This window comes from Aulostomus chinensis, chromosome 4 (genome assembly GCF_037954235.1).
Source record: "Aulostomus chinensis isolate RoL2024-O1b breed Wild chromosome 4, RoL_Achi_v1.0, whole genome shotgun sequence".
Lineage (NCBI taxonomy): Eukaryota > Metazoa > Chordata > Actinopteri > Syngnathiformes > Aulostomidae > Aulostomus > Aulostomus chinensis.
Genome location: NC_141323.1, coordinates 6,675,068 through 6,689,136, shown reverse-complemented (window position 1 = coordinate 6,689,136; position 14,069 = coordinate 6,675,068). Strand labels below are relative to the sequence as shown.

General features: G+C 48.5%; 1 long non-coding RNA gene across 1 annotated transcript in view; it reads left to right on the top strand.

The window, feature by feature from the left end:
• The window catches only part of LOC147262453 (uncharacterized), a 44,111-nt gene extending 30,070 nt beyond the window's left edge, over nt 1–14,041 (top strand). The window contains exons 3-6 of the long non-coding RNA XR_015112384.1: nt 2,539–2,666; nt 3,430–3,593; nt 7,803–12,414; nt 13,031–14,041. This is a non-coding gene — a long non-coding RNA (uncharacterized LOC147262453). The remainder of the gene's footprint in view (nt 1–2,538; nt 2,667–3,429; nt 3,594–7,802; nt 12,415–13,030) is intronic.
• Nucleotides 14,042–14,069: the final 28 nt, after the last annotated feature.

Below are 14,069 nucleotides of genomic sequence, written 5' to 3'. Positions count from 1 at the left end.
CGTGTGAACGATGCCAAAACCCTGACATTTAAATACGCCTCAGTAGCGCCACCAACATCAGTCCTCGTGTCACTGCTGTTGTTGCGCACTCCAACGACGGCCTTTTTCAGGTCAGACGTAGAAACAACACTTGGTTTTTACTCTGAATTTGCAGAGTCCTAATGTAAAACATGACAAACAAAAAAACTGTTGCTCAACCGCGAATAAAGTTAGTTTAACGAGTGATGTCATACAAATGCAATTGAAAGTGAGTAAGAATACAAAATGTTTTAACAATGAACACTTTTAATTACCCTACATTTGTTCTGATTAACCTTAACTTCAATGAAGTCATCGTTACTCAGTTTAAATAGTTCAACTAGGTTTCTAGGAAAGAACTGACCGCACCTGGGCTCCTACCAGGCTGTTACCATGGCAGTGGAGTGAGGGTCTGAATCCATGTTAGCAGTCAGTGTTAACAGTGTCGTTCTGGGTATTGGGGGGGAGGACCTGGCAGTAGATGGGTCATGATACCGTCTCATCAGAACTGCCTCACAACATGATGATGTGGTGGCAGGGTGAAGCTCTGGTAGGTTTGCCAGCTGCAGCGCCACCTCAGATAATGAGGGGAACTGCACAAACACAGAGCGTTTAGTGAGAAAAGACAAAGGCTGTTGTTCTTCCTAGGGGTGGGACTTGATAGGTTTTTATCAATGTTGATGCCATTGTCAACGGGGCCTATCAATCCAATTATCAGTCCTCTTATCGAAGTTTGTTAGTGGTAAAAAGGAGTTGCACACAGTCTCTGCACCAAAAGCAATGCTTCACTTTTTCTCTTGCAAGGTGATGGCGAGCTAATGCAGGGCATTTGATGTGAACGGTACCGTTGTTGCTGGAGGAGCTTGTTTGGCCAGCAACATGAGCGCCCGGATGCAGGACATGGCATTCTTGTCATCTCACACCGTGCCTGGTGGAAGACCGCTTCTGCATGCTGCTGGTATTCCCACCTCTGCGCGAGAGCGCAGCATTGCACTGATTGCATGCGTCATGCAGGGAAATGAGAGAGAGAACTGACAACAGTGGAGGCGTACAGGTTCGTTGGAACTGGTTATCGATTCCCTTCCCAGTTCTTCCGCTGTGGTACAACAGAATCCACAGGACTCAGTGAGTGCTGATGCTTCCTCTCACAGGCTTCCCAACGCCTGACATACTGATGCGTGGCTGCTGTGTGTGGTCCAGGGTGGCAGCCGTCAGAAACGCTGATTGTCCTAAACAGCAGCGTAGTATGTGTCCCTGTGTAGTGGGTGTGGCAAACATGCTCCTCCTATCCAGGTGAGGATGGGAGCACAGCAGGAGTCCTGGCTGCTACAGGTGCTCGCAGGTTTTAACCCCTTGGACCCCAGAGGCCCCCATTTGGGGACCTGCAGGATTAGGGTGGGGCCGGGGTGGCTGCAGTGATGATGAAACAGGAACATCCACGCTGACCCTGTCACCTCTTCGGTTGTCACTACTGGGTGGTGCTGGAGTGGGTGACGTCACTGCCACTCCAGCGACCAGCACTGAAAATGTAAACCAAAAAAACCTTGAACACCCTCCTGTCCGTCACACAGGTTTCCCCCTGTAGGACGTTCATCTTCTGTCAGCTGGTGTTGTCCTCTGTGAGAGGAAGTAGGATTTTTATAAAATGGCCTCCAAGCGTACAGAGCCCTCAACCAAAGCCATAGTGCCTCCCACACTGAACTGAGCTGAGAAGTTCTGAAAAACCAAAATGAAGGCGGGTCGTCTGTGGCGCTGCCCAGGCGCCGAGGAGCCTCCTGTGTGGAGAAGAGGATGGTGTCACACATCTCCACCAGACTCCTGCTTGAAAATTAGGCTTCTCCAGGAATTCATTTCTCTGAAAGTGACTCATTTCAATGAAAATGACCATCGTTGAAGAGCGGATGAAGACGAATGGATGGCCTGCAGTTACTGTTCGCAACCAAAACAGACACTCTGTTCATTCCTTTGATATGTTCCGTTTTTTTTGGATCAAAAATGCTGGCAGGGAAAGAGTTAAAGGAGCGCCCTGTGACCTGCGCCAGAGTTGTGACGTGAGCCGGCCTGACATCATTTCCTGTCAGAATGGGAGCAGGCAGTGGTAGTTGGGATGGAGGCGGTGGCAGGGAGAGAGCCTGTGAGCTGTTGAGGGCGTTTACGGATCTGGGTCTGACCCGGCAACTGTCTGTGGGACCAAAGGTTTGTGTGTGTGTGTGTGTGTGTGTGTGTGTGTGTGTGTGTGTGTGTGTGTGTGTGGTATTTGTTGGTCTTTGAAAGTGTCAGCGGAGTGTTCGTGCTAACCCTCGCCCTGGTTGTGATACGTCCAGTTATTCTTGTTTAGAGGCCAGTGTCACAATCCAGACTATGACATCACCCCCTGTGTTTCCGATGCCCCCCCCCCCCCCCCATCCCCTCATTGACTGGTCACCTAATTCACAGTTAATTGGGGCACCTCCTGGTTCCCACTGCCTTCACTCAGCCCTGCATCCTGGTCACGCTCCTCTCTCTCCCCCCACCCTCTAGATTTGTCCCACGGTCCCCCAGAACATCAGGATCTGTACTCAACTGCTTCTTGGTCAGCTCTCTGAGGACGGTGACCAGACTCCAGCCACGCTTCCCGCTACACCAGCGTCTGCCCTGGGAGAGGACAGGTGATGACTCATTCACAATCAGACTCTCCATTAAACAGATGTTGGATGCTGAACTGCCGCCAACTCCTTCTGAGAGAGAACCCTCAGCTCAGATTGGTAGGACTCAAACCAGCAGTCCTTGACCCTCTTTCAGTCCAAACACCTGCAGGCCGCAGCAGCTTCAGGGGCACAAGGAGGAGTGAGCAGGTATTTGGCTCTGGATGAGGGGCTTTGTCTCGAGTCATGATGGTGTCAGACCAGAGATTCCAGGAATCCAAGAGCTCTTACTGTCACACTCGGCTCATTTTGGGAATCTGATGTGGCTCGAAGCCAAGAGAGAAGCAGAGGGGAAGTTGAAGATTTACAGCTTGGCCTGAAGTTAGAGCTTTCGCTGACTAACATGTGTGTGTGTGTGTGTGTGTGTGTGTGTGTGTGTGTGTGTGTGTGTGTGTGTGTGTGACACAGATTATGACATAATCTTGACACATCACCCACTTACAGTAAAGCAAGTTCTTTCTCTGCCAACAACAGTATCTACTCATCCCCCAGCCTATTAACAGCAAACACACACACGCACACTCACCCACACACACACACACACACACACACACACACACACACACACACACACACACACACTCCTTGTTGACTCGGAGGTGAAAAGCTCTCCCTCCCTCTGCTCTAGATCTGTTTTCCAGTTAACTTCAGATCCACCAGCAACAACATGCTGCTATATTTAGCTCTGCTTCAAATTGGGCTGTTAAGATTGTTTATCTGTGTCCAGGGAGAGAGGCTCCTCAGCCAGGCCGGCCGGCCGCCGCAGCCCTGGAACTGGCCCGGAGTTGTGATCCGTTCCCGGAACTCAGCCCAAACAAATCCAGATGTTTGAAATTCTCCAGCTGGAGGGTTTTATTTGGTTCCTATCTCCTCTCCAGTGGGAACAGTAGGGTGAGGAGAAATATGTCAGCTTTGTTTGTGTTTGGAAGGTGGTTGTTGTTGTTGTTTTGTGTGTGCCTGTGTGTGTGTGTGTGTGTGTGTGTGTGTGTATGTGTGTGTGTGTGGTGTGTAGGTCGCCTGTTGTTTCTCTCTTGCACCTGCAGGTGTGTGTTAAAGAGTGTGTGTTTCCCTCCTCAAGGAGAAACCATTCTTCTTGTGGTTGTGTCTGGCGGTGTTCAGTCAAACTTTGGGTCAAAGCTAAATGTCTGCATCGGACTTTTACATTTTCAACTTATTTCAGGTGATTTCTGTATTCACTGTTAGGTGATTCTTCCTGGTGAGACACGAGCAACAATAGCCACCTGCCTCCTCCCTCTGGTGTGTCTGTATCTGTGTGCTGAAGTTGTGTTTCCATTCAATTTGCTAAGCAAATATTGTGATCAGCTGGTTGGGAGTGAATAAAACCAAGAGTTAACAGTGTGTCCAGCAGAGGGCGCGCTGGAGCCTCTGCCCAGGTATTTTTGCTTTTTTATTTTGGTCTTTATTAGACAGATAGTCATGCATAACGATGTCAAATATTTTTTAACAAATGAAGTGATTTGTTGTGATTTGCCTCCTACCTTTACATTGACTTATCAGTGCAAAACCAAGCTCAAAAATCCCTGACTGGTGGGGCCCTAGAGAGAGGCCTCTGTGGTGTGTGTGTGTGTGTGTGTGTGTGTGTGTGTGTGTGTGTGTGTGTGTGTGTGTGTGTGTTCTTGTACTTGCTACATAGTGAGGACTAGAATACATATCTAACCAACAGAGTGAGGACATTTTAACCGGTCCTCACATCTTCAAAGGGCCGTTTGAAGGTCAAGACTTGGTTTTAGGGTCGAGGTTAGAGTAAGGTTCTGGTTAGGTTTAGGGTCGAGGTTAGGGTCAGGTTCTGGTTAGGTTTAGGGTCGAGGTTAGGGTCAGGTTCTGGTTAGATTTAGGGGCGAGGTTAGAATCAGGTTCTGGTTAGGTTTAGGGGCAAGGTTAGGGTCAGGTTCTGGTTAGGTTTAGGGTCGAGGTTAGAATCAGGTTCTGGTTAGGTTTAGGGGCAAGGTTAGGGTCAGGTTCTGGTTAGATTTAGGAGCGAGGTTAGAATCAGGTTCTGGTTAGGTTTAGGGTCGAGGTTAGGGTCAGGTTCTGGTTAGGTTTAGGGGCGAGGTTAGGGTCAGGTTCTGGTTAGATTTAGGAGCGAGGTTAGAGTCAGGTTCTGGTTAGATTTAGGGTCGAGGTTAGGGTCAGGTTCTGGTTAGATTTAGGAGCGAGGTTAGAATCAGGTTCTGGTTAGGTTTAGGGTCGAGGTTAGGGTCAGGTTCTGGTTAGATTTAGGGTCGAGGTTAGGGTCAGGTTCTGGTTAGGTTTAGGGTCAAGGTTAGAATCAGGTTCTGGTTAGGTTTAGGGTCGAGGTTAGGGTCAGGTTCTGGTTAGATTTAGGAGCGAGGTTAGAGTAAGGTTTTGGTTAGGTTTAGGGTCGAGGTTAGGGTCAGGTTCTGGTTAGGTTTAGGGGCGAGGTTAGAATCAGGTTCTGGTTAGGTTTAGGGTCGAGGTTAGAATCAGGTTCTGGTTAGATTTAGGGGCGAGGTTAGGGTCAAGTTGTGGTTAGGTTTAGGGTCAAGGTGAGGGTCAGGCAGTCAGTTAAGATGGTTCGGGTTAGGGGGAGGGGCTAGGGAATGTATTACATCAATGAAAGTCCTCACAAAGATATAAGTACAAGGATGTGTGTGTGAGAGAGAGAGAGAGAGAGAGAGAGAGAGAGAGAGAGAGAGAGAGAGAGAGAGAGAGGCGCAAATGTCTCACGAAGTGAAAGAATCATTGCATTTGTTGTCCAAGCCTCTCTGCTTGTCGTCCACATTTGCATCACTGGGAGCATCAGGGGCCCCGCCCTCCCCTCCTCCCTGTTAGGGGCTTTCACTCTGCATGACCACCCGATGAACCACAACATATTACCACTGCAAGCGGAGGCTCTCCGTGCCAGGGCTGCGTCATCCGCTTGATGCTCATGTCAGTGAGGAGAGGAGGGGTCACAGACGTTCAGCCTTCCATCAACAGCAGTAATAAGCAACATCTTCTGGCTGAATGCAACACTGCAAACACAAAACTGCATCCAGAGGTGAACAGTGGTGTCACGGAGGAGCGATGCTGCTCTACACACAACGCTGCTGTGAGCTTGATCAAATTTTAAGGGCTGATGAATCCAATTTGGGAAAAATATATTCATCCAGTCGGCCAAACTGGAGCCAAACAGTTAAAAAGTTAACATTTTGAACCCAAATGTGAGATATCAGCAGCAGAAACCTTAGGGTTAAACAGTCTGGAGGGTTTCTGCAAAACCCACCTCCTGGTTGTGTCTGTGCAGCTGGAACAGCTGGAAACTGTTTCATCCAGGCAGCGCTCAGCCCTTCCACTTGCTGACTTCTTGTTGCTGGCTAATGTCCTCGTCTCGTTTGCGTCGCCGTCCTCCTGTGCTGTTTGCTGCTGTGCTGGCGGCCCTGTGCTGGCTCTTGTCATCCCTGTATTTGTAGTCCTCTTGCAGTCAAAGATGTGCTTTTCATCTTGTTCCCAGCTGAATGTTGGAGATGTTTCAGATGTGTAGAATGCTGTGTGTGCACCGCGCGATAGTGAAAGGCTCCTCACATTCATTCATGAAAACACAAATAAAACAAACTCAGCTGATTTTAAACAGTGCAGTCAGAGCGGTAGGAGTGGACGTCTCCTGTTCTCCCTCTCTAGAACGCCGACATATTTTAGTATCCTAGATTTTTCTGAAGGAGAAGATGAGGAGTCCCTCTCAGGGTTTATTATGCTGCCCTGTAATATTTGGCCGGCCCGGGCGTCCTGCCTGCAGCTGCTGTTGTTGACGGGCACTGTAGCGCAGGAGCTGGTAGCAGATATAGCAAGCTAGTAGCGCTACAGATGTTGCACCCGTGAGGGTGTCCTGTTTGTCATTGATGAGGTTTGCTGCTCTGGGACTCACATGCAACTGTCATGCATCTCTCTTCCCTCCCTGCGTCAGGCTGATCTGATTTTCTTGGAACAGATCTTTACAGTCTGACCTCTAACAGCTGATGGGGGGGGGGGGGGGGGGTAGGAACCGTATCAGTTTGTGGCCATGAGGAGCCGCGTCTGCTGGATGGGCTGCCTGCTGAAGAATTTGGCCAGTGGGAGAATTTTGGAGAAGTCACAATGACAACAACTGGAAGTGGAAAGTGGTCTGCTGCTGTGTTGATATTTGCTCTCCTTCAGCTGGCGACTGCTAGCTAGATCAGCTGTGTCAGCCATGCAGGGGTGGAAGGACCACAGGCAGAACCTGATGAAACTAGAAGCTGGATTTTACAGGTCAGAAGAAATAAACAAAAGCTAAACTGGCAAACTGAATAAAGGAACTGACAAAGCACGGGGTGGGGGGGGCAACCAGACAACCCACCTGAAGTACAAACTCAACTAATGACTCAACTCAAGAGGTGGAGATCAGGAGGACAGGAGGGAGCAGGGGTGTGGCTGATGAAGACTAACGAGCTGACGAGACTCAGGTGAATCATTCACAAAGGACAAAGTGACGAGATAAAATAAAGCCAGACAAAAACTGTTCAATATGTCGAATTGTTGTTATTCTATCAGACACACTTGGAGGGAGGCCATCTTCCTACAGTGAACAGGATAAAGATAATCATTGTATCCATCGGTGGTATCAGCCTCCTCAGCCTGGTCGCTCGTCGCCCGCCGACCACAGTTTCTCAAACTGTGACGAATGCAATGGAAACCATCTTCAGTAATTAAACCACATTTTAATTTCTCACCCACGCGCACTCTCATGCATGCACCCATTTCTCGCCTCAGGTTGTGTTGTGATGCGGTGGCGGCTCAGCCCGTCCAGCTGTGACTAACAGTTCTTCATCAACAGTGTGAACGTTCTGGTCCTGTGGTCCCGAGGACCCTCCTGTGGTCACCTGTCATGTATCCTCAGATCACTTCATACCTCCTTCCTGCCTTCCTTCTTTCATTCAGGCTTCTTTCAAACCATGATCACAAGATCATTCACAAAAGACAAAAAATGAAGTTGCTATGAAAGCTGCTTGATTATCAGAGTAGTGGAGTATTGCACCATGACTCAGGGAAACAGGAAGCAGGCAAACTCTTATATAACCATCGTCATCATTGAACGTCATTTTTACCTCTGTGTCCCACCAGGGAGCGATGCAGCGGATGGACGGATGTGGTGGACTGCATCACTGTCACCCGTGGGAGCCAGGACCAGCCATTCATGACAGCCACGTGCTCGCGCATGTGTGTGTGTGTCCCCTTTCTGCATATCGCTTCCTGGGAGAGAATAGAACAGGACGCCAGTGAGAGAGCCAACAGCAAGCTCTCGCCTCACCTCCACAAGGAAGTCTTTCTCTCCGGAGTGTGTGTATGTGCGTCTGTGTGTGTGCGTGTGTGCGAGAGTGTGTGAGTCTCTCTCCTGCATTCACACCGCGTCCTGTTAGCGCAGGCTTGTGGTTGTTTTATCTCATCTGACTCTTAAAATCTCAAGTCTGTGGGTCAGTGATGAACGGAGGAAGCTCGACCTGATGGTCCCTCACCCAAGAATTGAACTGAACTTTGTACACAAACTCTCTGACCTCCACAAAACGGTGTGGCATTGACATATTCTACATCTATAATTGATGGAATTAGAGAATTATTTGAATGGGGAGTTTTGCAGCACTCCCGCGCTACCGGACCTCGGATAAGAATAATCTCAAGGACCACAACAAGTGGGTCCATACACTTCTTTGCTGTCCTCACTGGAATCAGACGAGAAGACGGAGACCCTTCTTTGCTCTGTGATACATGAGGAACTTAACCCTCATGAGTTAGCTGAGCACAATGAATGACAGGGAATGGGCAGGGTAGCATCCCTCACCACACAGCTCTCAAAGCTTGAAGTTCCTCTTCTGTGCCGATTCAGGTGCAGCAGGTTCTGGTTGTTGGCGTGTCCAGTTGTGACCCTCCTCTTCCTCTCTGACACCGTCGGCCATGATTATTAGCAGCAATCATTGGGAAATCAATGCTGACAACAATTGATGGAGCTGTACGAACACTTCCCATTCACTGCTAGTGATTGTGCTAAGCTAACTAGCAAGGGTCTCAGCTCCCTAACGTCTATCTTGTGGTGTGGACCTGGGGGTGGTGGTAAATACGCACGTCAGTCCAGATGAAGCCTGCTTGTGAGCTACTTTGCAGTTTTCTGTCGGACCTCCTCAGCGCTGACATATTCAGAATTGGGATTCAAAACTGCGATTTTTACCTCGGTGAAACATAGACAACAGTTTGGTGCTGTGAAGCTGTGAGCTGGTGAATCTCTTGAAGGGGGCTGTCACATGAGGGACCTGGGTCTGGATCTGAGTGTACTTGATCCAAAAGTCCAGTTTGTTTGATGACTATGAGAACTGTACAGTACACAGAGTACTGCTACAGGCACAGATCAGGACACTGACCTCTTGAAACGCCACTGGACTTCAGTTGTGTTCATGGGTACTCGAGGGCCCTTGGGTCAGGCATGAGCGCCACAACTTTTCTGACAATCCGTTTTTGTTTTTTTGGCTTCTTGCTCAGTTTAAAGTATGTGGGTGCAGAACGTGACGTGAAAGCAGGAGACATGAGGGAGAGGAATCACACAGGTGTGGTGGATGAATCCCTACGCACTTCTGACAAGGCATGACAACAGATTATGGAAATGTTGGAGGGCCCGTCTGTCCCTCGCCAGCTGACTCGTTACACCCTCGTGTCTGCAGTCCCGCTTCACCTCACCGCTACCTTGAAATCTGGTATTTGAGGTGTTGTTTAGTGAGATAAAGTAGTGCTACTGCAGTTTTCTTATTGTGGGACACTGACTTAAGGTTAGAGCAACACTTGAGGAGGTCTTTGAATCTCTGAATATTATGTATCTCCAGGAGACTTTACTTTCTTGTTTCATAAAAGGTGGCGTCTCCAACTTTTTAAATATATATTAGTTCTTCTTCTGCCAGCTTGTGTAATTGTTCTTTATGAATTAGAACTAACTGCTAAGACTGCTGTTACACAGGTGGCCCTGACCTTTGAACTCTCTGAGACACAGAGACGTGAGCGTTGCTTTTGAGGTTTAACTCATATCACCATAGCAACGGCTCATCATCATAGCAGCTCATAGATGTGATGCTGCCCTCTAGTTTGCAAACATTGCATTACAGGAGCTGTTATAGTGATATAGCACACACACACACACACATATCCTTTTATTTATATCTTTGTGAGGACTTTCATTGACGTAATACATTCCCTAGCCCCTCCCCCTAACCATCTCAGCTGACTGCCTGACCCTAACCTTGACCCTAAAACTAACCTGAACCTGATTCTAACCTCGCCCTTAAAACCAAGTCTTGAAGTCTGTTGGTTAAATACGTATTCTAGTCCTCACTATGTAGCAAGTACGAGAACACACACACACACACACACACACACACACGCACACGCACACGGCCTCTAAGACTTTGCCACCTCTCCCTTGTTGGTTCCAGGTCATCTGAGACCCATCTTTCCAAACTCTGTCAGAGCATTTTCTGCAGCCCTGTTGTCATGACAACCAGACTGGTTGCATAAGTGCTGGACACTTGTTCCCGTAGCTGGTAGCGCACAAAGGTCTTTGTGCTGTGACGCCACCCACACTTGGCAAACTAGCGTGCATCTGAAGCCAAGGCGAAGCATATCATTTACTATACGTCATGGTTAAATTATGACGGCGGCTCCCAAACTTCTTAAAGTCCCAACATTCAACTTCCTGCTGTGTGCATCCACAGATGGAGTTAGCAGCACCCGGGCTAGGCTATCACTGCTAACATGAATGCTAGCTGTGAGAGGCACTGGAAGGTCTCAATCATTCATTCATATGGCGGCGAGTTAGGCTGCCTGGTGGTCTGAGTTAGGACAAAGGCCCTCTGGGTGCGTCCCACCTCTGCCTCTGATTGGCTCGTGCCTGCTGCCTGTAGGTGTGTGGAATGAGAAGGATCAGGGTCAGAGCCAATAAAGGATTTTTTTGCGCAAAGTTACACCCGAAAATACGATAGATTATTCTTGAATCCAGTCTAGACCAGAGACCCACGATCATGCGATGCGTTTCCAGAGGAAGTTTCAGTGATGTCGACTGAGCGGCCATGTTGTGAGGAGCCCAGTGTTGAGTGGCCTCTGTCTAACTGACCTTTGAACCCTCACAACAGCAGCAGGTTGTTTCCTTGAACGGAGAGACTGATGTTTGGGTTGCGCTGCTAGTTACAGTGCTAGTTAACCGTAAACTCTGGTGCTAACAGAGGTCCCATCCCCCGGCTGATCGGGAGGATATTTTTGACTTCTGTGGCATGAAATCAGACACCGACTGTTTGAAAAAGGAGTTGTGAGAACAGAAAGCTTAGCAGGTGAAGCAGCAGTCACTGGGGTTTTTTCAAGCCTTCACAAAAATATTTTAAAAAGAAAAAGAAAAAGAGACTTTAAAACGTGTCATTGGGTTATTTCCCCAAATTCAGCAGGCGAGCAGGAACAGAGAGGAAAGAGGTGTGTCAGGTGTGCCTACTGTGGCTGTTAAGGCGATGGTAGCTGACCTATTGTTGCAGTTGAGGGGTGTGTACACACACACACACACACGCATTCATTAACAGGGACTTTCCGCTCTTGTCATGTGATTTTCTGTGTTTTTCCATTCAAGACCCATGGCAGCGTAGATAAACCTGTGAGTACACAAACACGTTTTAGAACCAAAAGTACACATCTTTGTTTTTTTTGTCGCTATGTTTGCAAATGAGTGTCACTGAACCTCAATCTTGTAGTCATGAGCGTGAATTTAAAGAGGAAAAGAAGAAGAATATCTGGTAAATGCTTGAAAAAACAACCGACATCTCCAAATCTGTGTTTATATTTGCGAGCGCACTGAGAGACGGGATTGGGAACACAAATCTGTGACTTTGTTGAAAAAAGCTGCCTAGCAATGTTGGCCAGTCCTGCTAGAATCAGTAGATGTGGCAAATAACTGGTGATTGGTAAGCAGACTGCAGCAGAAGGGTGTGCGGTGAACTCCGCAGGGAAAAATAGAGGACAAATTTACACACACACACGAACACACACACACACACAAACACACACACATGAAAACACACTTGCAGACCAGCCACAGCAGAGTCCTGTCTGTAAAAGATGTCTTGTGTTTATGTTGGATAGAAATGCTGGCCTTCAGCCAGTAGGGGGCGATCCTACTGGAACCGCATGTTTCTGAATCTCCATTCACGTGTGCTTGAAAGTGCAGGAGCAAAGCTCCCCCAAACACCTGACCCTCCCATGGATGCACTTCCTTCTCCTCTCTGACAGAACGCGGCGCCGCGTCAGTCCGAGGTTCCTGTCATGCGCCGTCGGCCATGTTTCTTGTCACGTCTGCTCTGTTTGAATTTATCAGCTGCTGAAGGAAAATGATGCTTTATCTGCTCTCCGTGTTGCTGCGCTGCCATGGCAACCACATTTCAGTTGAAGACAGACTTTCACCTGGCGAGAGGTGCTGTCTCGACTCCCCTCCTCTAGCGGGGCTCGTCCACACACACCTGGAGGTCCTCCAGCAGGTGACACCTGCTGGAACTGGACCTCCAGTCACGCTGTGTGTGGACGGCTGAGTGAGTTCATGTGGTGTCGCTATCGATGTGGTAGCGTCATGAACACGAGCAACAGTTGTAGCAGTTGGGTCATGCTTGACCTTTGACCCAGGGCAGAACCACCACGGAGCCACCCTCTTCCTCCCAACACGCAGGTACCCTCGTTATTCCTGTTTGAAGCAGTTGAAACCAGGTGGAGGCACAGGGCCCCTCTGTGGGGGTCGGGGTTCCCTCGCCACTGAGCTGAGCCTCGGTGTCACGCGTGCATGGATCACCAGCAAACGGTCCTTCCATTTTTCTCACGCTGGCGCTCAGATGTTAATGAAGCTCTGACAAACGCTCCGGAATTAATTTTTGTTTCGATGTAATTTTTTCATCACCAAAATAATGATTAGAAGTTATTTCTGTACTTTCTAAAACACTCGTCCATGCTTGTTTCCCCAAGAGGGAGCGTCGGTCATCAACTGAGTCATGGGCGAAAGGAATGGGTTCCAAAAGTAATCGAAGATGATTGGCAGCTGCCGCCAGGACGCTGGCACCTGACGGTGTAGTGTAATAGAACATAATAGAATAGAACAGAACACAATAGAACAGAACACAATGTAATATAATATGATATAATATAATATAATGTAACAATGGTGTGGTTTTTCTTGTGCATGTTTTTTATCAGTTCAGCTCTTTATTGACATTTTCTGCCCCCCCCCACATTTCTACCTTTTCTTCCTCTTTAAAAATGTTTGTTTTTTCCAACCTTTTTTTTTCGTACAGTGAAGACGAATGGAGAAATTCTTCTTATCCTCCAAGTCTCCTTCCACTGTGAGTTGCACTTCAGCCAGGAACTTCATTGAGACTGAAGCTTGTCCAGGTGAAGACGCCACTGCTCCGACTCCTGCTGGACCGACGGAACCTGGAGCGGAGCCGCCCGTTCGTCAGGCCCAGGTCAGGCGCGACTGTCAGCCTGTGGTCTGCTCACCTGGGCACCAGAATGTCTTCCTCCAGAAGCTGGTTTTACATGGTGGTTTAGATTTGTGCTCACGTTGTCTAGCACCATTTGAAATCAGTGTTCTTGAGGACAGGAGGGCAGCTCCTCCCTCCCCCTCCTCCTCCTCCACTTCCTGTTCTCCACTCCAAGATAACTGATTTCTCCTGGTGCTTAGAGCTCGCTGCAGCCTTCTAGCACCATTTGAAATCGGTTATAAAACCGTGGATCGATGCATCTGTGAGGCTTCGAGAGGAAGAGCCGGGCTCCTTGTGTCTGGACTCATAAACTATAATAAATGGGTTTGTGTCCAAGGTGGGCCACTGCAGTTCCTACGAGTCGCCACTAGAGGCTGATATAAACCACAGAATATCAGAGGGGTTGGCAGGCCTCCGTCAGCTCCCACCGTGGGTGAAAGTATCAGGATGAAACCGGAAGAGGAATTGACGTCCTGACGAGTGACCATGTGAGAACCTCAGCAGCAGAGTTGTGAAGATGAAAAATAAACTGAGGCATAAAAACTGCAGTCCAGCTTGTTTGTGAGTCGTCATCTGGTTCTGATCTATGAATGCTGACGTAATAAAAGAAGAGACGATCTCCTCAAGAAGTCTTCACATTCATCGGAGCGACGACTGCGCGTCAGGGTTCTACTTCCTGCTGCAGGAAGTGTGGAATGAAATGTGGAGAATTGTTGGAAGAAAATGTGTGTCAACAGTCATTGTTTTACACTCTGAAATCTGTTAACCGAGAACGAGTTATGCATTAAAATCAGTGGCTGTTCTCAGTGGAGAGGGAGTCATTCAGCAGCTTCAGAGTTCTTGCCACTCC